Genomic DNA, 26,743 nt, shown 5'->3' with positions numbered 1-26,743 from the left:
CAACATAACACTGGCCTTTTTTGCAGCAAGGCACATTGCTGGCTTGTAGATCCCTTGATATGCTTCTGAAAAGGTGTTTCAACCAGTTGGCCCCCAAAATATATTTTTGCCTGGGGTTGTTCCTCCTCAGGTGCAAGACTATGCAAATGTCCTTTGTTGAACTTCTGGAATTTCCTATCAGCCCATTTCTCCAGCCTGTCAAGGTCCCTCTTGATAGCAGCACAGCTCTCTGGTATGTCAGCTACTCCTCACAGTTTCGTATTAATTAACTAATAGAAAACATCAAGCTAGTTGGAGATGACTTATTTTAAATATCACACCTCTACAAGCTTTGGCTAACAAACTAGTAACAAGCACTCTGTAAGGGATAAAGAAGTCCACAGTCCTGTGAGTAACCTTTCTTGAAATTAGTTATCTATGTCGGGTGAATTCTTCAATTTTTTAAAAAAAAAAAGTGTAGTGTCACTTTCTCTCTTCCCTTTTCTCTGAGCACATGCTCCAGAGTTGTGAGAAAAGCCATTTACTTGTAGAACTTAATAAATGAGAGGTGTTGAAAAGAGACGAGTTTCTGAGTGCTAATTCTTCCTTTTCCCCTCTGTGTATTGACCTCAGCCAAAGCTACTATGGATAGAAGTGTCCTTTCCCACTGAAGAGTAATCAAAAGGGCTATAGAAAGAAAAATAGTAGGGACAAGACCAAAGAGCAAGAAAGAGACATTAGTTGGTGAAGGTGAAAGTGACACATCTGTGAATTAATATCTAATTATATATGCAAAATTCTTCAGTAGGCATTAAATTCAGACCCTCTCTTCCATGGTGTGAAAGCCTAATGAAACTCTGAATTTTAACCTAGCATAAATATGTAGATAGATAGATAGATAGATAGATAGATCGATAGATGATAAAAACGTAAGTGGAGCTCTGTCTCTGGTAGTTGTTTTAAAGGAATGTTCAACTTACTTAGGCCCTATGGAGAAGCAAACTAAACGTTGTTATTTGTTCATATTTGAGGGATACTAAACCATAACTTCTGATAGGACAATCTTTATTTAAAATATAGATACATTTTTTGCCAGGTTTTATTACTCCAGCTATTATTTAACAATACTGATCATAACTTACAACTTCCCTAATCTTTCTTCATGATTTGTCTTAAAGTTAGGAATGATTTTTTTATTTTGGTAGTCAAGGACAGTTCTCAGCTACCACTCAAATTTCAAAAAAAAATAGGGCGGCTAGGAGAAATTTATCAAGAAGTAAATAATTATCAAACCTGTATGCATTTCAGCTTTAGAGCTGGTGTCTACCTGAACCCTAAGTACTCTGATGTCAATAAAAGTATTAAATCCCTTCTGAAAATATCTACCATCAAAAGCAACGCAACTGGTACATTTGTGTATAATGTGGGATGGCAGATTCCAATTATTGAATACAATTCTTTAATTGCTAACCTACTTATAACTCAAAAACAACTATAAAATTAATGTTCAAGGGTTACTAATAACACATCTCCTCTCCTCTCCCTCTCCTCTTTATAATGCTGAAATTTATAATTATCTAGAAGCAAATTACTTTGCTGCAAAGAGCAACTTATGTCATCATTATCCTGGAAAAAATAAAGATTAAATTAAAGACAAAGAAAACATTTAGAAAACAAAAATGTAGCATAACTTTGAGAACATAAACGTGACAGAACAGTGATGGTTTTCTGTACCTCCATCTTACATTTTTCTGGTCCTGTTCATTTCTTTGTTTACAAGGTCATACATACAGAGTTATTCCTATAAATCTGCCTCCCATGCTTGATTTTTAACTATTGACTAGGCATAGATGCTATTTACTTCTGTGTTACTATTAAAAATTTCTGAAATTACGTTTTTGTTAAATTACTGGAAATTTTAGATTGCATAGATTGTGCAAGCCTGGCCTTCATAGATATGTTTTCGCTACTAATGAATGTCAGGAACAGGTAAATTGACTGATAGTTGGGAAAGCATATGTGTGATGAAACAAGTTAAATGAAAGAAACCAAGAGTCAGTGTATCCAAATAGGAAGCGGCAGTGAGAAGCTGAAATGAGGGAAGGTGAGAATGACAGTCAAGGCAATAAAGAGACTGGTGGTGCACCCTGCAGTTAAGTATGAATTAGACAAAGAAGGTGAAAATCATGTGAATAACATCCAACAAAGACAGGTGCTAAGATACCATCCACCTCCACATAAATATGACATCTAAAGCCCTAGGTTGCTATAATCCAAAATCTGTATAATGAGTTTTACATATGTTAGAGAAGGAATATGGAAGTCCTCTGGGTGACTGGTATGTATGTAGAAGCCAGAAATGAGAAGTGAAGTAGAAAGTTTTTTCTCTTAGCTTAGAAATGTGGGTAGGGCAGAGGATGCTATCAGAAGTGTGGGAAATTCTTTATCAGCATATCCTCAGAGTGGAAGAAACAAGCAGTCTGGCTTATGGGGAGCCGTTGTAATGCAGTGGCCACAAATGACACCGTGTTACTCTGGCAATACACTGGTAATAGGCTTCAAGGACAATTAGGAACAGCAAATTGTTATAAAAAAAGTATCAAGTCTCTTTGACAATACCATATTAGTTTTATCATGTTTCCATTCCTTCCAGAGTTGATTTGAACTTTTCTACTCAGTCAAATAAGAATATTTTAAATTTTTTTTTGTACCAAATATTCCTCTAAGCTTTTTTCATTAGTACTTCTGAAAACAGGTTTTCCAGATTGCAAAGATAAACTATTGTAGAGTTCTTCAATTCACCATGAAGCTCTGGATAAAGTTGTCTCTTAAATTGTCAAAATAAAAGTATACAAAACACTAATTGAAAATGAAGCATTTGAAGGAATATGAGAAGTTATCGTAAAGGATATATAGACAACTCTTTCATTATTTCATTTATTTGTAAAATACCTTCTGTATAAGACAAATGCCAGCCCTTTCCAGTTGTAATTTATTTTCATCACAAATAGGATTTGGTTTGTTTGTTTTTGTTGGCACGTTTTGGGGGTTTTTTTACTTATGTTTTTTAAAATTTATTTTGCAATGACTCTGTGAACTAGAGAGCAGAAAATGCATGTGTGCTACTTCTTTAATTTGTTAACTGAAGGCTTCTTGCAAGACAGTCTGAATACCTGTAGTTACAACAGCTATATAAGAACCTATCCCTTCTCTGGGACTTGAGAGCTGATGAGTTGGAAGACACCTTTAAAGGTCGTCTAGTCCCACTCCCCCTGCAATGAGCAGGTGAATTTGTTTATACTAATACTTCCTTACCCACCTTGATAGGAGAACAAGAACAAGTATATAATACTATATCCTTGATATAATTATTGGAATATACTTAAAATAGTTCCTGTTATTTCCATAAATTTAAATTTATATTCTTAATAAAAAAGTAAATTCAAACCTATTCAGAAGAATCACTACTTATCTTAAATTGCTTATTTCTCAGTAATTTTTCCTCTTATATTACCCTTTCTTTGTTTTTCTCACTGTTCATCTCTCTGCCATACAACCTACGTTGATTGTAATGTGTAAGCGTGCAGCTACTGTGGGATTTTCCTTTGATTTTTTTTTAACACGGTGGAAAAATGTACATTCCTTCCCAACTGCATAATTGTGTTGTGTTTTTTTTTTTCTCAGCTCAGTATGAGAAGTAAATCTCCTGTATGAGCATTTGACAAAATAAAGATGAAAATCTATGCATCTTTTTTTTATTTCTTCACAAGTAATATTAGCTAAGGAAATCATATAACAAATCCTGTAACTGCAGAGTGAACTAGATCCCTCTTAAATAGCACATCCCAGTGGAAGCAGAATGTGCCAATTAAATGATCATCCCAATTACAAGAGTCTCATGGGGATATATTGTTCTGGTGTGGTTTATAATTGCTTTCATTTCATGGATTGATTAAAACAAGAACAGCATCAGCTCCCCATCTTGATTACCTAATAGAGATGATTTATTTGTATCCATATAGGGATTCTTTCCTGTATCTGTGGCAAAAATAGTGGAAGTGATTGTACAGCGTGTGCCAAAATAAAAAATAACATTTTTATTCCCATATGGCTCAGCTGAATTCTTTATGGCTTGATGATGAGAACTCCATTGTCTGAGTAATGTATTTTACTATCAGAGAAAGAATTAAATGTTGAGCTTCATCTTGATCCCAGAGGAATCAACTGGAAGTATTGACTCTTGAGCTGAGAGCAAAGCTCCACACGTTTTAAACACAGAAGGTGAAATCAATGATCAAAATCATGAGACGTCAGTGGAAACAGAATTTTGTTAAAAAAAACCAAAAAACAAACAAACAAAAACCCCTTTGCCTAAAACCAACATAAACTAATCCATTCTGTCTTCAAGTCAGACACCAGTCTTTGGAGAAACTTGGAAGAACTGAACACTCTCAGGGAAAAAATAATGTTGTCACTGTTAAACAAGCCTTAAAGAAGAGGTTGTTTTCACGTATATAATGCTGTTTTGTTGGATTTTACCCTTTAAAAACCCAAAAGAGCTCCCAAAGGGAAAACAGAATTGAAAGAAACTGAAAAATCCCTGAAAAACCCCAAAAATCCCAACCCAACCCAAACCAAAAAAAAGAGAAAAAAAAGGAAAACAACCACCAAACCGCAACACAGATACTTCCATATTTTTACACAATGAGGGTAATTCAGAAAGTAAGCTTTGTTACAGAAAAGGCAGATGTGATTGAAGTAAAAGTTATCTTATTGAATGGTTTTGGTGGCATGTCATTGACTTTTTAAAATTGGCTGAATCAAGCTAAAGAGTGAGGTTATTCTTATCATCCGTTTCAGGTGTTTCATTACAGTGTGATGAAGAGTATCTAAAATAAGAAGTCCTTGTTTCTTAAAGAGTCACTAGGTGACTCCAAACAGCTAAATTAGTGTCTTAAATTACATGATGTGATTACCTTGCCTTGTGAGAAACAACAGGGAGGTATATATCTGTATTTTTTATTGATCATGATTGTACTCTAGATACAACATTCCAAAAACTAAAATCTGTACATTAGAGGAAACTTCAAAATAAAACTAGTACAGTATTTGTCACATTTCTCTACCTTCAAAATGAGCCAAGAGCTAATCAGAAGTTTCCACACTCGCAAGCTGACATTTCTTTTTTTTAAAAGGAATACATAATTTCAATGTCAGGCAGTCTTTATTTTAAATGAACTTTAATCTAGTTATTAAAATCCTTATTAAATCTCACCATTAACTCCAAGATCTCCAAGATTTAAAGTAAGAATACATTTTATTAGGTTAAACATGGGTCTTGGACCTTAAACTTACTTTGATATTTTAATAAATTAAGTACATGTGTACGTGTGAACATCTATTCTTATTTTTATAGTAACTTTCAGATGACTGTACATAAAAAAACTTTAAACGAATGTAAATGTAAACCAATATAAATAAAAGAGACAATAAATTACTAAGGAAAAATATTTCCTGTGGTAATGGATTTGCCATATGTAGGATGGAAGAAGTCCTGTCAGAGATGGACTAGTGAAGAAAAAGAAAACAGCTCAAATGTTATAGAAACAGAAGTTTTTAAGGTGGTTTAAACAGGTTTTAAAGTGACTCTTGCTTTTCTGCAGAGTCATTGCTCCCTTTTCCCAGGACCTCCTGTGTGGGAGACAAGTCCCTCACAGGGGGTTACCTGATTGGTTTTTTCTGTATGCCCCTGAACTTGTCATTGGTTCCCCTTTGACTCTCCTAAAAGCCTTATAAACCCCTAACCCACAATAAACTTCCTCTTTCGTCCGTCCCTCCCTGGTGGTCTGTGTGAGCTCCTTACGGGGTCGCCGGGCCACGTGCTGGGGGGCAGGGGGGAAGAGCATTCACCCTCCAGGTTATGGGCTGGCACCCAAGAGCCTGGAGGTCTCCCCCGTCCCACTAATCTGTCGTAATTTCCAGTGCCATTTTAAATCAGTAAAACTCAGTAAAATGCTGTGATAAGGAAGAAATGTGGCATTAAAATGTGACTGGAAGGGGGAGGTTCTTGTGCTTATATGGATGAGAATGTACAGGATGAATATGTAGTGAGCACGTACAGAAAAGAAAGACTGCCAAAAAAAGTGCATTTTCACTTATATAAGACTAGCAATCCATTCAAACTCTGTAAAAGCAGAGTACCCATTACCCATCCTAATGCATTTATTTGCAGATAAGGTCCTTCAATGCCACTTACCCCTATCCTTCCTATATGTATCTATAATAGATTGGTAGAATCATTTTATCTTTCTCATCTTTGTGGATCATCATTAAAAGCTGCTGTACATGCCTACTTTTCTATCTTTTTCTTGGCTTTTTACAAGTAAGCTCCTTTAGGAGACCCTCTTTTTATGAGTAGGGATCCAAGAATAAGTGCTCTCGTGTTTAGCCATCAGCAATTTAATGTTTCTTTCCAGTCCCAAGGATAACAACCTGTTCCTTTTATCTCTTATATTTTATCTTTCTGTACAACCACCGCTTCTAGCACCATTTTTATAACATTGCTGCTTATCCTGGTAGAGCCTTCTTTGGAAAGTAATATGTTATCAGTTAAATACAGTTCCTGAAAATTCATTCTCTTTTCTCTCCAGGTATCAAAATCTAGTTAAGTAGTTCATTACAAGGGTCTCACTCTCATGGTAAGTTTCTTGGTTTTCATGACTCTTGAGGGGGAAATTTTCAGTGTGGTGAATGAGGAACTAAATGTGCAACTACCATTGCTGGTAATGGGAATGGTGGTTTGATTTCTTACACTTCACATTGTCAGTTCACCCTTTGATGTCTAGGACATGCTTCAGGGCAAAACCTAAGTTGTAAAACATTATAACTGACAATAAAATTTTAAAGAAATATGACTATGTTTTTTTAAATTCAACTCATATTAATTGAATTCTTTAGATACATAAGTTGCAAAAAATATATATATTCAGAAGGATAACAGACAGACTTTCCTATATCTACTTCTAATATTTCTAGGTGTATCTAATGTCTTTCGAATTCCTAGGTCACTAGGCCCGGTGCAAATTTCTCTAAATATATTTATATTTATTTTTTTTAGATCCAACATATTAAATATACGCAGATGTAATTTGATTACTTCATATTTCACAGTATTCATTTCTTTTCACTAGAAAAAAATTTTAAATTGCAAACAGTTATTCTTCAGAGAGCAATAACATTACCTTATGATTCTTAGAAGCTAGAGCTTACAAAAATGGTTTAAAAGATAACATTTAAAAACATTGAATGCAGACAGTTTTGGTTTGTTTTTGTTTTTCTAGACTGAAACAAAACAGGAAAAAGTAGTTATAATTACTTTCAGGGTATGACTACAGAAGTATTATGGCATCCACCTCCAGAAATTCTCTCATATACATGCTTAATGTTAAGCATATGATTTATCAGATTACTCAAAGATAGACTCTTGTTAAAAGTTATTGTGAGCAAGCTCTGTTAAATTATCAGCAAATTATTAACAATATCGGTTGGCTCTCTATATGCCAACTTCCCTAATAGCATTAAGTGCCAGCAGATATGTATGGTACTGCTAAATATGTAAATGGTATTCTACAATTCTAAATGCAAATAGCAAGTCATGACTATAAGGCACAAAGCTGTAAAACTTTTGCAGAATTTATAAACTAATGTGCCATCATTTTACATACTTAGGGGACAAAAATAAAAACATTTATTACATTAAAATTGCACTGAGAAAAAATAATCACAGCACTTTTATGTTGGAAATTGTGTTTACTCTATATTCTCCTGCTTGCTATTTCCCTACTAAAGTAACAACTATTTTAACTCATGACATTTCTGGAAAGAAAAAAGGAGGAAAAATATAAAAATAATTTAAAAGTTCTCTCTACCCCTTTTATGTAGACCAATTTTTTTTTTAGCTTGAGGTACCCTGATTTAGTAGATAAAAAACTCTTGTCAATTATTTACTTGTAAAAGATATTTATGGCTTAATGTCATGGTTTAGGAATGGTACCCCCCAATTTAGTTCTCCTACCGAGACTTCAAACCATGCTGCTGCTTGCTCCCTCCCCCTCACACCTCTTCCACCCTCCTTGCGGATGGCTGGAGAGGAGAATTGGAGGCACAAAAGGAAAAGATCACAGGCTGAGATAACAACAATTTACTGGAAACAGCAGTGAGATAAGAAAATGAACAGTAACAACAATATTAACAGTGAAAGTATAAAAGAGAATTATTCACATTCAAAAATGCTCACCACAGATCCTCCAGACAACAAAAAATGGCCAAAAGGTTCCCCACCCCACCATACTTAGTTCTACTGGAAAGGGACACGTCTCCTTCCCTTTTCCCCATCCCTGGCAATGATGTAATGTATTGAATAACATAATGCCTTGGTCACACCCTCTCCTGCTGGTCTGGGATGGAACCAGGACACTTAACAACAGTAATTGGTGGCAAGATAAATCAGAAGTATCTCTACAGAAATCCCTGCAATTACATCTTCTCTATACTGTGGAAGTGACGGGAAAGCAAGGTTCTCTCTATAGAGAGCACAGAACCACCGTAGCTTGTCCAGAGGGGTTGTAGTACATGCATTCTTGAAGCTATTCAAAACCCAGCTGGACATGGTCCTAAGAAACATACTATAGCTGGCCCTGCTTGAGTACAGGGGAGTTGGACTAGATGATCTCCAGAGGCTGCTTCTGACCTCAACTGGTCTGTCATTTTATTATTCTATGGACAGGTAATAACGACTGAAGTGTTTCTGAAACCACTTGGCCTATGGAAGTTACAGTCTTACAGAATACAAACAAGCAATTGGAGTTGAAATGCGATTATACAGACAGGGAAAAAAACCAGCCAAACAAAACAAAACCGAAAATCTCCTACAAGTATAAGTTTCTACAAACAAATGTCTCTACAAACAAATAAAATATTTCAGCTTAAAATAACCTCCATCTTGGGTATTCCAAACCAAGAAGAAATCAAATGCTATTGGCCAATAATTGTTTTAGATAACTTATTTATCAACAAAAAGTGTGCTAATAATTTTCTGTTATTTTGCAGACAAATATATGTAATAAGTTGCAGCTTCCTATACCTGTTCTTCCACTTTTGGGTATTTTTCTGACTCCTATAGTGCCTATTGAATTGTAGTAAAGTTGGATTTTAAGTTCAAATAGCTGTACTGGCAATCTATCTCACTATCACCTGTTCCTGACACACTGAGAGATGAAAGTAATTTATATGGATTTATAATAAAACAAAAAATACAACTACCACAGAAATTGTGCCACGGTTTTTTTATACTTCACCCACCTGCTCGGTAAGTGGGAGATAATGCTTCAAGAATTTGATGAATGGAAATCAAGTTCTCTTCTAGTCAGACAGTGCTTTTGGACACCAAATCTATGTAATTCCCAACTATACACCGTCTGGATGATGGATAATGCCAAATTATTGGGCATATTTTATGTCCCCAGTGTTACAACACAGTAATGAGTGAACTAGGAAAATACCGAGAGACTCAGCTTGCATATTTTCCTCTCAGGTCTACCCATGCACAAGGAGATAGACAGTTACCTCTTCACATTGTTAACTGTATCATTTCACAGGTACCAACAGATTTATCCCAGATGTTGTGCTGCTGTCAGCATGACTGCCGTGTCTACTCTCTGCCACCTCTCTTGAGATGCATTGGTAAAGGATTCTAGCACTTCTATATAGTTACAAAGACAGCATAAGGACTGCTTTCAAATCCAGTGATGTCTGCCAGAGGCAAAATGAATAATCTTCATAAATTCATTATTAAAATGCTTTTAAAATTATAAATCTGCTCTCTTATACTTTCTATCTATGTCTGTTTTCCTGATTATTATTTTGTTACTGTTTCTTATTTTGAAGACTATGAAACAATCAAATCCACACTACATTAAAATATTAGGTTAAAATATTTACCAGGAAGCAAAGGAGACTGGAAAATGAAACCATGCATCTGTTTCAAAGTGCCAGGAATATTAAGTATAGTATAAGAACAAGAAAGTGTTATAAAGCCATTTAATACTTTTCATTGTGTAGTTAAAATTTCCAAATTAAGCTGAAGCCATGATATACAAGAATCCATTGAAATCAACATTGTTTAGCACCCCCACAAAAATGACACTTTCCAAAAGAAAATTAAAGTTTCAGTAAGTCAGAGAAAAAGAACCTAATGAATCATAGAATCATTAAGGTTAAAAAAGACCTCCGAGATCGAGTTCAACATTTGACCAAACACCACCACACCAAATAAACCACAACACTAAGTGCCACATCTGGTCATTTCGTCTATACTTCCAGGGATGGTGACTCCATCACTTCCCACTGCAATGCTTAGCCAGCCTTTCAGTGAAGAAATTCTTCCTGGTGTCCAACCTGAACCTCCTCTAGTGCAGTTTGAGGCCATTTCCTCTTGACCTGTCACTAGTTACCTGAGAGAAGAGACCGACCCCCACCTGACTACAACGTCCTTTCAGATTATTGAAGAGAGCAATAAAGTCTCCTCTGAGAGTCCTTTTCTCCAGGTTAAAAACCTCAACTCCCTCAGCCACTCCTCATAGGACTTACTCTCTAGACCCTTCACCAGCTTTGTTGTCCTTCTCTGGACACACTCCAGCACCTAAATGTCTTTCTTGCAGTGAGGGGCCCAGAACTGGACACAGGACTCAAGGTGTGGCCTTGTCGGTGCCAAGTACAGGGGGACTTCCCTAGTCCTGCTTTCCACGTGATTTCTAATACAGACCAAGATGACATTAGCTTTCTTGGCTACCTGGGCACACTGCTGGCTCATGTTCAGCCGGCTGTTGACCAGCACTCCCAGGTCCTTTTCCACTGGACCACTTTCCTTCCACTTTTCCCCCAGCCTCTAGCACTGCATGGGGTTGTTGTGACCCAAGTACAGAATGTGTAAATTGGCCTTGTTGAACCTCATACTGTTGGCCTCAGGCCATCGATCCAGCCTGTCCAGATCCCTTCCTACCCTCCAGCAGATCAACACTCCTGCCCAGCTTAGTGTCATCTGCAAACTGACTGAATGTGGCTTTGATCCCCTCATCCAGATCATTAATAAAGATATTAAACAGAACTAGTCTCAGTACTGAGCCCTGAGGAACTGCACTAGTGACCATCTGCCACCTGGATGTGGCCCCATTTACCACCACTCTCTGGGCCCAGCCATCCAGCCAATTTTTAACCTAGGAAAGAACGTCAAGCCATGGACTGCCAGCTTCTCCAGGAGAATGCTGTGGAAGACAGTATCAAAGGCTTTACTGAAGTTCAGATAGACTAAACACACAACCTGTCCCTCATCAACTCAGTGAGTCACCTGGTCATAAAAGGAGATGAGGTTGGTCAAGCTGAACCTGACTTTCCTAAATCCATGCTGACTGGGGCTGATCCCCTGGCTGCCCTGTAGTGGACTCAAGATGATCTGTTCCACAGCTTTCCCTAGCACCGAAGCCAAGCTGATAGGCCTGTAGTTTCCCAGATCCTACTTCTGATACTTCTTGTAGATGGGTGTCACATCAGCTGACCTGCAGTCATCTAGGACCTCCCTGGTTAGCTAACACTGATGATAAATGACGGAGAAAGGCTTGGTGAGCTCTTCCACCAGCTGTCTCAGTGCCCTCAAGCGAATCCCATGCAGCCCCATAGACTTGTGAGTGTCTGAGTGGCACAGCAAACCACTAACTACTTCCTCCTGGATTGCAGGGGGTCTATTCTTCTTCCCATCCCTGTCTACCAGCTCAGGGTCTGGTTGCCCTGAGGATAACCAGTCTTTCTGTTAAAGACTAAAGCAAAGAAGGCATTAAGTACCTCATCCATGGTGAAAATGTTCCCTCTCACAGACTCCTTTACACTGTACGGAGTATACAGCTGTAGGGAAAAGTACAGTACAACAATTCTTTAATAGATTGCACAGAGGCACTCACATAGCTTTTAAAGAGAATCTCTATGTGGGGAGTACCCCGGTGTATTAGCTGGCTGTATTTCACTGCAATAAATTACTGAGAATATATGGAATAATTTCTGGTTAATAAACAAGATCAGGTAGGCTTTGAATATTAAAACGAATTTTGTATTTGTCTCTACATTTTGGCATATCTGTTCTTTACAATCCAAGAAATACCAATAGGTATTTATATGGCTTTGCTTTCACTTGTTGCAAGAATTCATCTACAGTCATCTATTCAAAGGTCAAACTGCAAGTCAACTTCATCTCTCACATATTCTGACATAAACAAAGAATATAAGCTGAAGTCTATACAGATATAGTTTCACTCCACATTCACATTTTGGATGCTATGCCGTGATCTGTCTTTGGAATTTCTCACTTGAAACAGGTAGCAGATTCTACAGTGCCTTTTGGTCTAGGTAATCTGTCTGATACACTTCTACTATTCTTTTAAGATCAACCTTATGAGTCTGTGTCATCCATCTAAAGCTTAGAAATATGCTTAAACAAACTCTGTTTCTGAGTTTTGTTGACTAAAACATTTTGATGTGTGGTTTACACTACTTAAAAGTAAATAAATAACGTTTATATAAGTATGAAAGTTCTAAATCCTAAGAAATGTTTTCTCACTGAAAATAGTATCACAAAAAAATGAGGTTTGCCTCTCCCCTTTCAATTAAAAATGTGTTGAGAGTTGAGCCTTGATTGGTTTGATTTTAGATGGGAAAAATATCTGACAAACACAAAAGAACTTTATGACACTATCGCTATTAAAAGTGTAAGATACTTGGAAGTCTGCTTACTCTTATTTACTTGGATTTTTGATGCAGCAGAAAACACTACCTTTTCTGTCAGTAGTGACCTCATGTTTAACATATTTTTTCCTACATGTAGGGTTCAAGACTTTTTCAGTGACTAGTGTTGTTACTATGTATGTTAATTTTATGTAATATGAATAACATGTAAAAATCCATAAAATGTTGGAAAATAAACCTAAACCATGTTAGTTATACAGTCTTAAAGAAAAAAATGGGTTTCAGTTTTTCAGAAAAGTGTGTGTGTTACATAGAAAAAAAGGATTATTGCTTTTCTGAATTGTACAGCATTTAAAAAAAATGATGTAGTGATTGTTTTGTAAATGGATGGTGAAAATGAGTTTCATTAAATGTACAGTCTTATGAAAAAAATTTCCAGGTTTTAAATTAAATTTGTCAGGTTTGTACTTAAACTTTTTAAGATACAAATCTTAAGATACAATTTTTAAGAGGCATTTGTGGGTTTTTTTCTGTTAAAATTATGATATATATTTAGATAAAGGGTTTTGATACAGAAGCACACTAGAAAGTTATTTGAAATATACATCTTGTTCCAACTAAAAAAAAAAAAAAAAATAATTCTAATTCCTTGATAGACCATAAATACCAGTCTGGTAGATAATTAGAAACAATTTCTGTCATCAGCACTGAAGGTAAAGCATCTGTGTTTTACTTCACAGTACTGTGGCTACCCTTATATTTTAGGGATTCATACCTTGAGATTCCTGGCTCTATATCTTAAAATGTGGCTAGTGTCTAGCATTCTATAAGACACTCTGCAGGGCGCTTGATCCAGATTTATTCTGGAGTCTGTGTGCTGTTCCCCAAAAGGTAATTGCTGTTTTGTATAGCAGTTTACCTGATAAATCTGGAAATAGATGACTGTTCAAAAGTGTAGTATTTCTGTACCTTAAAAAGACATATATATTGCATCCCCTATGCTGAAAGACTAGAGGAGAGAGAGATAAAGTTGGCAGGATTACGTACTTCTGTTGCAAGGGGTTAACTGTCCCAGTACCATAGAATATTTTCATAGTGTGAGGACTTAATAAAATAATTACAAAAGTCTTCCTTTTGTAAATGAAAACACATGCATTTCAGACAGTCAGACACCATGGGGTGACCCAAGAAACCAATTTATTGTACCGATGTAGCACATGCTTAAAGTAAAATAAACTCAATTAGGTACTGGAAGCCAATACCACATTAGTATGGGGCTTTTAGTTAGCAAACTTATGATGCTGATATCAAGCTAAATTGTACTGTTTGTTTGAAGTGAATTACATGACAGACAAACTGGTGACAGGTATGTAACTGCTTAGATCAAGTACATCCTTAGACTAAATATAGATCCCTATGCCATGTTCTTCCTTTAAAAAATTGGAAACACCTTTCATTTTCAATATGCTGTTTTGAATGTGTGCATTAAATCTAAACAAATTGCTGGCAAAGTTTAGAGCTCAAAGCATTTTTGTATTCCTCTAAGAAGCTCAGTGAAATACAAACTTCAGCTAAGCGAGGAAGGGGAAAAATATCTTCAGAGGTTCTCTTAGTCATTTCAGGAGATTAGTTTCAGAGCATTCTTTGAATTTTTGTCATATGTAGAGAAAATTTCCCCTTCCCTTTTGTATTTTTCCTGTGCTACATTTATATTGTCATTTTAAGTCTCTCTAGTTATGTACAGGTGCTGAATATTATCCAACTCTTCCAGAGATTACTCTGGAACAAGAGGATAGCAAGCTCCAGGTTTTCCTGGTCACTGTAAGCAGTTTTACATGTCAGTTTAACAAGACTGAATGATGAGGCACTTCTTGTTGGACACCATATGGCTGTTGTTCTACTTGTAGATTAAACACTGCCTGAAATACTCCTGGGTGCTGAAACTCAATCATCTCTGCCGCTAAACTGCTAAACAGGTCTCATGTTTTCAATCTGTGCAAACTAGAGGTCTCAAAAATGATTTCTGGACGTAGTTTTGGAGCAACAACACTCCATAGACCATTTTGAATGCATTTAGCGTGCAGCCATGCTCTTCTGGAAGCTAAAATATTTTACTAACAAAACATAACATATAACATAACATAACATACAACATAGGCTGCTTTCTACCAACTGCTCTCAGTGCCTGGGTGCATAGCAAGGAACATGTAAGTTGCTACTGTGAAGGTAGACTGTGACCCATTTGAAGAAAGGAGGTTTTAGTCAGGGAGTTCTTCTACCTTAACATTTGAAAAAGTAGATTATGAGAAAACTGATCTCAAGAGACAGAGGTTAGAGAAGGGAAAGTGAAAAAAAATAGTCTCTCTATATAGAGCTCAACAGTGTGGCTTGAGATGGGTTGATGGAAATTTGGCTCTGAGGACTGAGGTTCATATAAATATAGTGTGATTCAGAACTGAATCTGCTTGAGGTCTTTTGTACCTGTATGGTAAATGGAGCCTTACAGGACTTTCGTTTTGTTCACTCCTTCAGAATTTCTAGATGGTAAGTGTGCTAGAGACCATCAGATAATGTTGTAAAGGGTAAAGTTCAATTTCAGAGAAAGAGTCCAAATGGAGTTGTCTACATCTTTCCTCTTTTATAGTCAGTGCAGACTCTATCACACCAAAATAGTCAAAGGGCAATTCAGCCATCAGCTGTCAGGGATGAGGTTTCAGTCCCTAATTTATATGTCTTCATGTTACAGGTTCAGGTAAGTGAAAAGACCATGAAAAACTACTGTATTTGGCATAAGAAACTGGTGGGCATAGTAAGGTGAGAAGCTCACAGAAGTTGCTGATAGTGCCATGAGGTATGGTCGATTTCACAGATGGTTCAGGGGGATTATGAGGGATGACAAAACTTCACAGATAATTAAACAGAATATTAGGGAGATTTTGGAAGGGGAATTTGATAAAACTAGAATTATCTATTAGCAATACCACAAAAGGAGAATATTACCTAGATAATCACAACAGAAATATCAAAGTCAGGTACTCTTGTACCAAAAATGAGACCAATGGCAAACAAGTAATTAGGGATGACTTTTATATTTAGGAAAAAACAAGGGCAGAGAAAGGCAGGGATAAAGGTGGGTAGGAGAAAGAATGGGAGATGGGCTGGGGTGTAAAAAGGGCTAGTCAGGTATAACCAGGCTGCTGACTGGTATACTTGTCTGACCTGTCTGATCACTGCAGTCTGTCCCATGACAATCTGTTAAGGGAAGTTTTCTAATCTGATTTTGCAGATAAGGAATGTGGAAATTAACTTGCAAAAGTTTTTAGCTGTAAATAGATCCTTTTCCTTTGAAAGTTCTTTATATTGTATTTGGAAAACTTGATATTTTTAAAATAAGATATTAATTTTTTTCAGCTTTTAATTCTTAAAATATATCAGGAGTACAAATCATCTCTTCTATTCCCTTCTTTTTCTAGAAGTTCTTAGGGGTTTCAGAAAAGTAAATGTAAAGTTTCATCTGTTTAAATAAATAGTTGGAGTACTAAACATTTTCTTGAAGTTTTTTATCTCCAAAATTTATTTAAGAGTAGATGAAAACAAACAAAAAATCTGCATTTTAACTTCCTGACTGAAGCTTTTTCATTTTGCAATTCAAATTTTACTCTTGCTGTTATGATATTGCTACTTCACTGGTTCGCTAGTTGCCTAACTATGAAAGACATGATTTTCTAATTTGAAAGTCAAATAAAAGACAAGAAAATTCCTGTATTTTTCTGTTATTGATCATAAAGAAGCTAAAGAAGAACAAATTTAATCTTTTCCCTTCAGATATCACATTTCTAAATACTTATTTACTATTTTCAGATTCAACATGCAAAGAAAGATGAACATCTAAACTAGACCTCTGAATCTTTTAAAATGTGCCCACGACTAGTTTTTTTCCACCAGTGACTGAAGCAAGGAAGATAGAAACATCTCTTGATTTTATAGTTGAAGGATTCAGAGGCCAAATGAACTAGGTATCAGGTTTAGCAACACCAGAAAATAAGTACTTGTCCCAGTCAGACAACCTGATCTGGGTTCTTACATTTTTTTACTGATTTGTTGTCTACTGAGCTTATTGTAGTGACCTTGGTAGATCAGTTCAGGGTAAGCAAAACACTGAACTCTCTCTGTGAACTCTCAGGAGCCTACACTTCCAGTCACTTAAATCAGTCAACACAAAATACAAGGAACACAGGTATATTTGAATATTTCAGGCAATCACTACAAGCATGGGATTTTAGAACTTGCAATCTTGTGCCAGCAGGAGGTGCCTCCTGAATATGGATGAAAATCCTCTGAACACAAAAGCTTGAGTGATGGGGGCACCCCCATTGGCAGAGGGTACCCCAAGTTCCTCCCTGTCCCCTCTCTGTGAGCTACTGTGTGTTTTGCATTAAATTAATGTCCTAACCTATCTGCTACTGGATGAGAAAGGAACTCCTTTCTGACTACAAATTAATTTTCATCTTCCAGAAGCAACAAACGTCTTCCTGAAAGGGTCTTGTTCTTGGGTGCACACAAAAAAAATGCTACCACTTCAAGGAGTGACTACTAAGGTCAACCTAGGACAGATTTCAGCAGTGCTTCCATGAACTCCTAGTAGGATTTTAGACATTTCTGAGCAGAAGACATTAGAATAAAGGTGGTGACAACTACAGATACCTCTAAATTGGTATAAATCCACAGTACGAAACTCTACTCTACAGAAACATATTTGTCTCAACTTTTTTTTCTATTTTTCCCCACATGGAACCTGAGACTCAGTTTACTTTTTCCATTTGTTAGGCGATTTCCTAATTTCACAGTTAAGTAGGGATTTCTCTTTTTTTCCTCTTAATTTTTCCAATAAAGCTAGAAGAATAAGTCCTTGCTTTAGAATCAATCCAACCTTTTCCTCATTTTCTATGTCAGTTAGGTTAACTTAAAATATGAAGTTTTCGCTGGCTACATGACTTAAAATGAAAGTACTGAAATGCAGTAGATCATTCTTTCTCTCAGGAGACACATACCTGACATCCCTTTTGTTGCTAATTGTAGAATTTAAATGTCTGACTGCTTTCTGCATGTAGCTTTGCTGATTGCACTTAGAAACACTTTAGTAAAAAGTACTTGCAAAAATGTGTCCCTGCTCCCTCCCTATACACACATTCCTTGAAATATGCATAGTATTGGGAAAGACTTACAAATATCTAGTATTGGGGGGGGGGAGACCAACCCAGACATCTACAAAATTATGTTTCTAGATAATAAACGACTATATAATCATTTAGAAATGGATTTTGGATAGGTTTGGGGTTTTTTTTCTATTGTGATGAAAGGAACTGACATCTTACATTCCAATAACACAAGTCTAATATTTGCAGATTACACCTGCGTTATATCTAAAGATGACTCTGTGTTTTTGAGGACTGAGAGCTTCAGGTAAAAAAACCTGAGGTTGGCAGAAAAGTCAGTTTGAAGCACTCTGGATTTTTTCCCAGATCTGCTGTATCTCTTTCATCCTTTATAGTGACATCAGCATTTTATACCTCAATATTTATTCTAGGGAGTAAATAATTCTCAAAGCAAAATAAACAATAGCATTAAACTGTGAAGTTTGCCTAGGAAGAAAAATAAGAAGTCCCTATATATGGTACATATAGCATGGACTGAAAGAAATCTCTATTTGTCAGAAGACATTTCTTTTTTTTTTTTTCTTTTATTGCAGGAGGGGAGCAGGGAGCCTGTGAGAGATTTTATAATTTTGTAAAAATGCAAGGTTTCACACAATGCTTATTGAGTTCTGATAAGAAGTTCCCGAATATGCTGCAAGTTGGCAAAATGTAGAGCAGTGAGTTCTCATCCTGTTAAAAGGTTATTATTTTCTGGTAATGCATACATCAGATCTCCAGCTGGCATTCAATAACCTAACCACCAAGAAAAAGAGATAAAACCAAAAAGAGTGTCACAAACTTCAGTGTCTTTATATATGACTTATGCGACACCATAAAAATATTGACAATACAGTAGCTGGAACAGAATTTGGTTCAGTTGATATCTGACAAGTTTTGCCAGGGAGAACCATGAGCTACACAAACTGGTGTGACCAGTATTTACATCAAAGTCCTCCAAGGAGCCTCTGGAAGCAGAATACATGAGTCAGCAGTCCCAAATCTTCCACAAGGACTTCGCTAGTGCTGCAGTGTGATGATGAATTGTTTGATGTCCTTTCTAAGAGAGGACAAAACCAAGTTCCTGATGATCTCTACCTCTCTATGTTATTATACTTGTACTGCAGCTCCTTCTTTTGGTTCTGTCTATATTTCTAAGTGGTTGAAAGAATCCTGGTTTGGAGTTCAGTTTCTCATCATATCTTACCTCCAACTCCTCATTAAATTTTTAGTCCTAATTTATTTAACTCACAACAGCTGGTTAGGACATTTTCCTCTTCAATTTTGTGTGTGTGTAGGTTTTTTTACTCCTACTTTTATTTTGAAAAATATATATAACTGTCTTCTTATTCAACAGAGGCCTACCCCGAAAGCAGTAATATTGAAGGGCAGCCCAGTTTCAGTTATTAGTAACTTTATTAACTTCAGTTAATAGTAACTTTATAGATAGATCAGGGTAGATATTTTGCTCCTATAGAGAACAAAACTATGCATACACAGGGGAAAAAAAAAGTACTAAGATAACATAATTTTTATGATTTATAAACCTGCTAACAGTTCCCGTTCTTATTCCAACATATAAGTTTCTCTTTCTCTCTTCCTCCTCTCTTAAAACATATATTAGTATAGAAGTTAAATTGTTGCTGAACTGGAAGGCAGCAAATTTAGATTGCAAAAGGAGATACGAGAAAAAATAGCATGTCTTCAGATAAAGGACTGCTTTGAAGTTGACATATGTTCACAGAAGTATTTTCACAAGCTTCTGTATCCTTTCAAAGTCTTCCTCCCAGATAAACTGTGTAGTCTCATAGACCGTTTAAGCGAAATCATGCTACCTAACTTTGCCAATACCTTTAATATTATTAGTCTACTCTATATCTGAGACAGCCATATTTCTTTGACTGTAGAGGGCATGCTTCAGTTCAGTGACTGAAATTTAAAGCTAAGGGTCCAGTTGTTATTGCTTAACATAAGCACGCTATTAAAACTGTTTGGAGGTTATGCTACCTCCACAAATATTGTAGCAATACAAAACTCACTTTAATGTCTTATCATTCTTTTTATATGATTTTGATAATCTCAAAACAAACTTATTTTTCCCTGTGTCTCCTGATGACTCTGTCTTGAAACTCTAGTTTTCCTTATATCTACATCTGGATTGTGACACTCCAGGCTGTTGAAACAATTCTCTGTATTCAAATTCCACCACTTACCTGGCGTCCTTCAGCAGGAATTTAGAATAAGGTGTAGAAAATACATTTGTGCTTCTAAAGGAGGAATGAGACACTGATAAGCATTAAACTAGAGAGTAGCACAGGTCCAGGAAGGAGTCCTGGAAGGCACTATCCAGGAAGGGATAGTACTCCCAAAATACATGAATTGTCTATGCTGGAATGAGAACAGCCAGCATGGGACAAAAAAAGGAAATTATGCCTGACAAACCAGATTGTTTTCTATGATGAGCTGACCAGATATCTGGTCAGAGGGAGGGCAATCTTTTGAAGGGTCTTTAATAAGGGTAAATCTGGGTTTAAAGTTTCTTAGAACTGCACAAACAAATTAAAAAGTCAGTTATTTGTAGGTGTGGTGATATTTATTTGGTTTGGCAGTCTTGTTATTTATTTTGATTAAAATATTTTCTTCAGTATATTCATGTAACTGAAGACAAATCCTAAGCTATTTTGAAGGCATCACTGCAAAGTTATTTAAATCACAAAATTATCATGACAGCACAGAAATAGTCATTAAAATTGAAACTTAGACAGACATAGAGAAACATACTTTAGCAGACAGTGCTGAAATTATTACACAAACAAGAAATAATAAGGAATATCAAAAAAGGACAGAAGGAAGATGAAAATAAAGACAGAACATGGTTACTTGTTATTTCCACACAATGATTGTAAATGGAAATACTCTATAGTGCAATTCTAAAAAGCTCCAGCTTTTTCTTGTATTTTCCCTAATTTTAAAATTGTGTATGCAATTCTAACACATTTTACCCCCAGTTTACCAGGACTGTTTAACAGACCTTAACACAATGGCCTATTATTATATGCATTCTTTATAACTGAAGATAAATATTCCAGCTTTACAGGAAAAACAAACAAACAAACAAAAAACAACAACAAAAAACCAAACAAAACAAAGAAAAAAAAAGGGAAAAAGTCACTCAAAGCATTCTCTTATTGTGCATCTACGTCTATGTTTTGTTTTGAAAAGGTTTCAAGTGACTACTCCAGCTGCATTATTTGCAGAGACACGTCTTGATTCACAGAGATGTTCTGAGGCACAAAACTAGATTCTTTCAATTTGCATGAAATGTACCATTAGTTTTTGATGAAACAGTCTGATAAAGGGAACAATTCATAGCAGAATGAAGTTTTTCATTGGGTACAAAATATGTATGTGAACTATTGACAACTTTCTGTGTTTGAGCTGCCAGCTATGCTTCCAGGCAACTGCTGATGGTCCCTATGTATGGAAGCCAGAACAAGAAGAAGTTTGGCTCAGACCTGAAGGGAGATTTCTGTCTTGTCCATTCAGTGACTGATTAATGTTCTTGCTTTACAAAGATCCTGTGTAGGGTTCAAGCTGGAGTGAGAGAAAAACCCAATGCTGCAGAAGGGTTCCAACTGCTTGGTGCTGACAGCAGCCTCTCCCAATCTGATGAAATCTTAGCATCAGAATTTGAAATCCTATATCCAGAACCCCTTTTTACCATCAGCGAAGTTGTCTTAGAAGTAGGAATTTCCATAAAGCAATTGTCTATTTTTATGCTCATACAAAAGTCAGTTTAAGATGACCAGAATGAGTTCAACTGGGGTATTCTCCAAGAAACAACCATTCCCCTAACAATGGCCTCTTCATGTGAATGTTGAATAGCTCAGAATTAGGAGTGGTTCAGGAAATAAATAGGTGTGTGGTTTTACCTTCTTGCATAAGGGATGTTACATGATTGATGGTGGTAAAAGAGTAATTCAGTATGGTCATCTGGACATCCCTTCCAGTGCTGTTCACAGCCTCGCAGGTGAGGAATTAGATGTGCTGGACAACCTATATTCTGATAGCTTTGAATCATATGCATGATAAGGGCATTTAGTCCTCTTTTTTTCCTCATTGCTTTTGTCCCCTTGCATGAGTGAGAAAATAAAACTGAGGAGTAGGGATATCTCACTATTACATATTACCTTGGTTAGATGGAAACAACCATGTAATGCATTAGGAAACAGATGGGGGCAAGCATCACTCAATAGTTATGTGATGGAAATATATTCTTGTTTGTTTTGTAATTTCTAATGCTGTCCTAATTGATTTAGCATAAACAACAGATTTATTTGACACTCACAGTCCTATCAGATACATATATTTCTTCAAATACTGATATATAGAGCATCTATGGGTAAGGTAAGTATAAAATCAATTATTCACAGGTGTTTTTCTGTGTTTCTCTATCTAAGAAGCTATATCCTTAGGGTATGTCTTTACAGTACTCCAGAATCAGCTAAAATGATCATGAAACTCTGTTTTAGTTAAATGTTTTGTATAATATAAATGTTCAGCTGCAGTCATTTTAGCATTGATCATTCTTGATTAAAAACTTTTGTCAATCTTAGAGTTAAAATCCATAAGTAAGTCTCGCTATAAGTGTTCTTCATTCTTTGCTTTTTTTCTCAGCTAAAATTAAATTAGAATTTCTTTCTTAATGTATTTTATATTGCTAGAATTTCTCTCTTTCACATTATTGGGAAAATTTATGGAAGCTAAATTCAACCAAACTCTATATGTTACTGTTCTATAAGATTCTGCACTATAATAGTACATTCCAAGATGTCAGGTGCATATATGCTTTTATTAAGGGTAGCTGAAAAGTTGAGGTTGTAAACAATCTATCAATTAGTTGAATAAATTTTAGTGTTTTAATATCCAGAGTTACATATAATTTTGTTCTGGGAAATTAAACTTCTGTGTCTGAAGCTTCAGTTCTAATTGTAATTTTTCTATGTGGGTTGGGATTTGGACTAAAACGACATTTTATACTGATACCACAAACTCTCAGCTAATACTGATGAGGTAAGGAAAAGTGTGATTCTCCTGAGAGAAAATTTGCTTTACGAATCTTAGGGGAACTTTGGACTTGCAATGTATTGACAAGCTCAAGACAGAATTTCAGCTGGAGTTTGGATACCAAAGTAACAGATTTATCTGTTGGAAAGTGAGACTGACAACTCCAGGTTCCTTTGGCAGTATTTCTTTACTTATTTGCTTGGTTTGATGGCAAGAAAAGTTCACTGCTATTTCTGCTGCTAAGAAGATGTTGAAAAAGTCAGTACTACTTATGCTGTCAGTAGAGGCTGTTGATGACATTAGGGAAGTTCCTAGTAGTCAAATGACCTTGAAACTGAAGCATTAAACAGAAAAAATATAAGTTACATAAATTACTGTACAGTGTTTAGACACATAGAGACATAGAATCAAAATCATAGTGTATTCTGCCAAAGAAGAAACACCAACTAATACAGAGAGGAAAAAAATTCAGTAACTGAAATCTACAGGGAGGATGTGGAACAAGTTTGTTTAAACTATCAGAGAGGTCAGTCTGATACCTTAACTAGCTGTGTAAACAATCCTTTAGAGGTGGCAGAATTATATCTTATATGTCTAGATGGGTATTGAGTAAACTGGTACCTTAAAGCTGAGCAGGTGAAAAATGAGGGTGTACAAAGTGAGTTCACTGTTTACAGTGATCTGTGCTAGGGAAGAGTAAGGTGGTTTCATCTGTACTCACAGGGAAGGTTTATATGGCTTTTTCTTTACAGGCAAAGTGTCTCACCCCACTTTTTTATTTTATTTCACAGGGAGTAGGATGAAACTTCAGTACTCCTAACTTTCCATTTGATGTCAGGAGCTAGAGCCTGTCAAATAAGTATTAAATAGGCACATAATACAGAAGACTGTATTAAAAAAAGACTGTGATGCTCAGCTCTGGAATACCTTTCAGCTCCATCAGTAAAAATTGGTGATGGCTTTGGCACCTAAATCTGAGAGCATCAGCACTTAGATAAGGCTTTTCCAACAGGACTAAATTCATAGAAACATGGAAAGGTTTGTGTTGGAAGGAACTATAAAAATCATTTAGTTCCAATCCCTCTGTCATGGGCAGGGAACCTTCCACCAGATGAGATTGCTCAAAGCCCCATCCAGCCTGGTCTTGAACACTTCCAAGGATGGGGTACCCACAGTGTCTCTGAGCAACCTGTCCCAGTGCCTCAAAAATTTTCTTCCTAATACCTAATCTAAGCCAAGTTTAAAGCTGTTCCCCCATCACCTGTCACTACATGCTCTTGCAAAAAGTCCCTCTCTAACCTTCTTGTAGGCCCCCTTCGGGTACCTCGTAGCAGGAAAATGAGGGGAGGATTGGATTCCCCATGGTAGACAGGCTGTAGAAAACATCATCTGAGAGCAGAAGGTCTGAAGCTTCACCCTTCTGGAGACCTTCAAAACATCAACAATTATATCAACCACTAACAGTGTTCATTGAAACTCAAAAAGCTGAAATTACTTCTCTTATATACGTATTGCCTATCTTCCATCTATAGACTCAAACACTCACTCCAAGAGTGCAGTATTCAGTTTAAAAAGTATACCCACAAGCTGCTAGAAAAGGGAAAAACATTTTGGTACCACTTTTATTCCACGTTTCTTTTCTCAGCTTAGTTCACTGTCCTGTTTTAGTAATGGTGTTCCCCTATTTAATACTCTCAGTGAAACACTCCGAACCATGTGCTGCTTGCTCACTGCCCCCTCCCCCTTCCCACTGCAGAGGGCTGGAGAGGATATTTGAAGGCACAAAAAGTAAAGATCATGAGTTGAGATAAGAACAATTTACTGGAAACAGCAATGAAATAAGAAAACTAACAATCACAGCAACAATACTAATAATAGGGTGTACAAGAAACAAATAATTCACATGTGAGTGCTAACCCCACTGCACCATCATGCTACATGACCTAAAAGACAACCCTTCTCCCATCCCCATAAAATGAAAGGAGGTGATATGGATTAACCTCCAGGTCCTAGCCACTCCCCCACCTGTCTACTGGAAAAATTAACCCTGTCATGTCCAGAATCAAGATATTCATAAACAGCTGGACTATCATAATCAAACAGTGTACAGGAGATAGGAATGAATCAATACAGCTTCTGTGTCCTTAAACTTCATGTCATAGTAAAATAAATAAATGAATGAATAAATAAAATTTTACTTTTATCTAAACTTTAGTCTAATGCTTATCATGGCCTTAGCATGTTTGGCAGACCAGTCATTCAGTATTCTCAGAAAAATTGTGATCCTAAGTAAGAAGGATAAGCTAGTAATAAATGCAAGGATTTTAATTTACATATTGATTTTATTTTTTTATTTTTTTTATTCTTGCCTTTTTTCATTCCAAGATGATCTGAGGCTTTTTCAATCAATTACTTCCTACAGATACAACTACAGATGTAGATATATTTCTTGTAGATGATGTAAACAAGGGACAAACTACTCTATGTTGTTTAAAACTTTGGTAAATTTATTTTCCTTAATGTCAATAAAGGGACAGTTCAGATTGTGTTTCATGGATCTGAAGAATTTGCCCTTTTTTCTAAGGAACTATCTTATTAAAAATTCAGTAATACTCCACCTCCTCCAACAATTCTTGCAGAAAAAAAAATGTCATATTACATGACCAGTTCTATACCAAGGTTTAATGCTCTGCCATAGAAAATACATGCTGTAGAGACTGTGATTAAATTCATACAAATGTACTCTGACAGTCTGTTCCTCTAGAAAAGACAAAAGAAGTTAAGCAGTTACTAATGATTCTGGTGATAACACTGTGAAAAGGGCAATTTCCCTACCTCAATATAACATAGGCTAATAATGTTAGTGGAATTATTGCAAAGGGGATTCCATTTGGTTACAATGGACATAGGATGTGCCTTTTGAGCAAATTTTGCCATTTTCTTTCCATATTCTTCTAGATGTCTTAGTAAGAGAGATTCTCGTGTGATGAAAGTATATCTATATCATTAGGGGCCTTGAATTTGAAAATTGCAGGTATTCATCTGTTAGAAAGCAATTAGACTTAGATACGTATATTGCCAGTAGCTGATAGATGTTAAAATATATACATGGATCAATGTCTTATTAATATGTCCAGCCTTAGCAGTAGAGCATCTATCATAACTGAGTTATCGAATCAATACTATCAGCTTGTATCAATTTGGTCTAGACCTTTCAACCAGGCCTGCTTGCACAGATTTTGGCACTTATGTTGGTGGTCCACTGAGTTATGAATGAAGGATATAATTTATATTTGATGTTGTCTTGACTGTCTATGTACTTAACACCCTAGAGAGTTGACTAAACGAATATATATATATATTATCTACTGGGAAATGAAGACTTGTTTTGCTTTAAAGGCACATAAACATAAATTCCCCTCTTTATTATCAACTCATTACAACAAGGCTTGATTAAAAATTGTATACAAAAAATGTTTCTGTGGAGTAGAAGATTGTATTGACAATTGTATCACATTCTTCATAATTTTGTGGTATTTCATTTTGTATATAAAACAATCCTTCCTGGTGTCTCTTTGCATATAGTGCAGTACAATATTAAATGGACTCATACCATTTTAGTTGAAAACATTAATTTTTCAGCATCAGTTTTATCCTTAGGGGCTACCTATAGTTTGTGTTTGCGTTTTTCAGTCAGTGTAATTTAGAAGATTTAC

The sequence above is a fragment of the Corapipo altera genome, unplaced genomic scaffold, assembly GCF_003945725.1.
Source record: "Corapipo altera isolate COAL_440 unplaced genomic scaffold, ASM394572v1 2, whole genome shotgun sequence".
Taxonomy (NCBI): Eukaryota; Metazoa; Chordata; class Aves; order Passeriformes; family Pipridae; genus Corapipo; species Corapipo altera.
Note: the sequence above shows the minus strand (reverse complement) of the source record.